This window comes from Dipteris shenzhenensis, chromosome 24 (genome assembly GCF_047967505.1).
Source record: "Dipteris shenzhenensis isolate YYH24624 ecotype China chromosome 24, Dip_SZ_1.0, whole genome shotgun sequence".
Classification (NCBI taxonomy): Eukaryota; Viridiplantae; Streptophyta; class Polypodiopsida; order Gleicheniales; family Dipteridaceae; genus Dipteris; species Dipteris shenzhenensis.
This window is the reverse complement of record NC_141619.1, coordinates 50,920,756-50,924,703: the sequence shown is the minus strand read 5'-3', so window position 1 is coordinate 50,924,703 and position 3,948 is coordinate 50,920,756. Positions and strand designations below refer to the sequence as shown.

Here is a 3,948-nt window from a genome sequence, read left to right as displayed (position 1 = left end):
AGTGTGTTCAAGAAGTCTCTTAGCTGGAGCACCTCATATGATGCATGGGTATATGCAACAGTTGGTCATTGAGAGGGGGTGTTGCAAAAGGTCAATAACCCACTTGTGAGCCCCCATATGAGGATGCCACATGCTCAGTAGACCTAGTTAGGGTAGAGACATACCTGGAGCATGGACTTGCTGTACGGCTTACTGTATGGCCCATGTCCCATCCTGGTTTACATACTGAAATAGTACACAGGACAGCTGAATAGAAGCAGGACATTGTGCAGTAGGGCCAGGCCTAGTTATAGGTCTGGCAGGGCCTGGTAGCGGGTCGAGTTTGATAGAGCTGGGTTGGCCTGGATCCGATCGCCCCATTTTACAGACCAAGTCGGCCTGGTCAGGACGTGGGCTGCCAGCAATAGGTGGCTCAGTTCTTTATCCCACTGAAGGCACACAGGAGCAGAAAATAGCCATCTTACTTTGCCCTCACATCTCAGATTTGTGCAGCTTTTCTCTGGCTGTCTTTTGCTCAGCAGTTTGATGGATGTTGTAGCTCTTGCCTAGAGCATTTTTTCTCCACTTCAGTGGTTGGTATAATCTGAGTATTGTTGGAAGCATTTATGCTACTCTATCCCTCTATCCTTTTACAGTTTGTGGGTTTAGAATTCAGCGTGCATCTAAAGTGTTTTGCGAGAGTCATCTAGATCTACCCGCTGCATTGGAGGTTGAAGCTTAGCCTCTGTGCTAACAGAGATCCATGTGGAGCAGCTAGAAGGATCTCCCTACATTGGATTCATGGACGGAGTTTGTATCTTGTGCCGGATAGAAGCAAACAGTTGATGTTTAGTGCCTGTCAGATTTCCCACTGTTCCATGCTTAAGAGACAGCCAGACGGTCATCCGTCGATAAAATGATGGCTTGGCCATCAGTAAAGGTGACACATTGGTGACTCACTACTCGGTTATCTTAGTGGACATCCTACAGGTTGTTAACTCAGGTTGGAAGTGCCACAGCCAGTGGGTACTACGGTCCTGACCGGGTTGGAGATTGTGACGGCAGCTGATCAAACGTTTCCAAATGAGGTTCCTTGCTGGAGTCAGGATCCACAAAGTAGCTCAGCATCCTCATTCCTTCCTCATCACCTTTAGAGCAATTTCATTGGCCCGTGTTCCGCATTGTTGCAGGACGAGACCTAGTAGTTATCTCGCCATCTGAGCCCTCATCAGGTGTAGCTAAAGAGGTGTCTTGAATTAGGGTAGAGTGAGAGATACTCTCGTGTTGTATATTTCCAGCAGTCTTGATGTATCACCTTTGGCGAAGCTAGGTGATGATCTGGATGCCCAAGCTTGGTTTAAGTCTGATTCAATCAATCGACAGCACTGCTTACTATGACCAGAGCATCTACAAATATGTGCAAACAGGGTGCCCAGCGGCTGACATCTGCTCACTGGGATCAGGTCAAATTTGAGTCAGATCGGCCTACTCAAGATGTCAGGCTTCTTACAAGGGGCGAGGATAGACTATTCCTCCTCTGGCCACCTTTTGTAGAGGAGGAATTGTACAAGCCGCAAAAGCCCACTAAAACCCACAGCAAGGAGGAGCAAGTAGGGCAATTATAGGAGCAGGACATCAATCCTAGTTTGGTTCCTCGGCAGTACGTGTATCTCTCAAATAAGAGAGGAGGTTTCTACACGGGGCTTTGTCAACACATCTGCCAACATGTTAGTGTAGGGAGTGAATGATTTCAAGAAACATTTTGAAGTAGGTGGTGCACAAATGGAATTGCAGATCAATGAACTTGTTGAGATTGTGCTGCGGTCCATTTAACTCAAAAAATGCTGCCATCATTGTTAGGTTCTCCACCCCGGAGAAAGAGAGGGATTTTCCTACCTACCACCAAATAGGCAAGTCGGGCTTTTTGTAATTACGTCTTGCTGGGTATTGCTCATTTACGCACGTCATGACCCCCTCAAGATTTCCAGTGTAATGGCAATAGTGACTAGTCTGAGTTTGTGTACGCAGAGGACAGATCATTTCCCCTTTCAGTACAAGTTTCCTAAGCACGCAGAATGCTTCAGCTAGCCCAGCTCCCTGGCACCCACTGTGCATCAGGAAGTAAGTGCATCCGTCGATTGCATTGGCCGCAATCTGGCGGGAAGCGTACAAAAGCATACATGAGTGGGCCAAGTAGATTATGATATGGCAATCTCGCCATCTGAGCCCTCATCAGGTGTAGCTAAAGAGGTGTCTTGAATTAGGGTAGAGTGAGAGATAGAGACTCTCGTGTTGTATATTTCCAGCAGTCTTGATGTATCGCCTTTGGCGAAGCTAGGTGATGATCTGGATGCCCAAGCTTGATTTAAGTCTGATTCAATCAATCGACAGCACTGCATACTATGAACAGAGCATCTACAAATAAGGACCACATGTTGCTGCCTACATTGTAATGAATAAAAGCTGGTGCCAACATTCTTGTTACTGCAAGCTAATCATGTGTGGTCTCTTTGACATACATCTATGCCTCATGTTGGCAGGTACGCAAGCCTAATGCTGCTGAAGATGCTATCCCTGCCATGGCCAACTCACTCGAGGAGGTTCGTACCGACAGCAATCTAGGCAGCCAGGCAGGCTGGCATATGGAACGCAAGCAGCGGTCGTCGGGAGTCTGTTAAAGCACGCACCGCATAGGAAAGTAGGGCTAGTCTCTTGGCAGCGGAGCATGTTGACTCTTGAGCAAGAGCAGGGAGAGAATTTGGGCCGAGTTCCTACATCTCTCGTCTGGAGAGGTGCTTCACCAAAGATTCCAATGCAAGAATAGGATGGGCAACATGGACAACCTGTGGAAGACAGACAGGAGGAGCAGATGATTTTTGCTGGGTATATGCTGTTCCTATCATTAGACAGACCCAGGTACTGATGCATGGTATATATATGCTGTGACCCATGTACTCATGCATAGGCGGTGTGGAACCTGACGGGATTGATAAGCCAAAAAACCGACGGGGAGGCCGTACCTGGGTTTTGCAAGCCATGCTGGCATGCTCGTGTTTTCGAGATAAGAGATGCAGATTTACAAACATGGGTTTGGCAATTCGAGACTTGTGCTTGAAGCTCAATCGATCGTCCAATTTGACCTTGCTTTGGAAGGGGGCCGCGCGAACGCGAGCCCCCGCTGCCACAAATTACGACGTGCACTCTCCCCGTAGGGAGATGCTAGGGTGCAGCCCATCCGTAGTGCAATGGAGAGGCCGACCCCAGGCCATCGGCCTTCCAGATCACCGATAGACCCCGCCCAGGTAAGTATGTATTCAGATCACCCTGGGATCGCTTTAAGAAGGCTCCCGACCATCCCCCCGACCCAACCTCTATATGGCTTTAATAAGCGCTTTCCACGTGGCATCTTTCAACCCCATAGCTCCTCTGGCCTTTAAATGGGCCCAGGCATCTTTCAGCTCCCATGTAGAAAATAAGTAGAACATTGGTACAGTCTCTGTTCTAAGTCAATGTCAAGTTTTGCATCTTCATAGAGTCTACAAGTTTTGGATGTTGTCGAGCACAGTGTCCAGATTCTTATAAATTACCTTCGGTAGTATCAACCCTTCATCTCTTAAGGTTAACGCATCAAGGCTATAAGAACTTTTCAATTATACATGTTGATTCATTGATTTGCCAATATAATGTCAAAGTAGGGACCATGAATTTCGAGTGTCCCCACACATACAAAGATACCAATTAGCCGATTTCCTTATTACATTTTGAGGAAATCGATTCAAGTAGTCGTACTCCAAAATTAATGTTCTTGATAAACACTTTCACTTAAATAAAGTAATAATTTAATTAGGATCACCTCTTCCTGAAAATATTAACATGCATATGGATAGGAACCATACGCACGATCTTCTGGCATGGCCCCTAGTTGCTATATTCTGCATGCCATAGGGTAGTCGCTCAAGGATTCATGGG

At 47.0% G+C, this 3,948-nt stretch overlaps 1 non-coding gene across 1 annotated transcript; it reads right to left on the bottom strand.

The window, feature by feature from the left end:
* Positions 1–3,129: 3,129 nt before the first annotated feature.
* On the bottom strand, positions 3,130–3,289 carry LOC147886738 (U1 spliceosomal RNA). The gene has a single exon (XR_015543375.1). It is a non-coding gene; the product is annotated as a U1 spliceosomal RNA (small nuclear RNA).
* Positions 3,290–3,948: the final 659 nt, after the last annotated feature.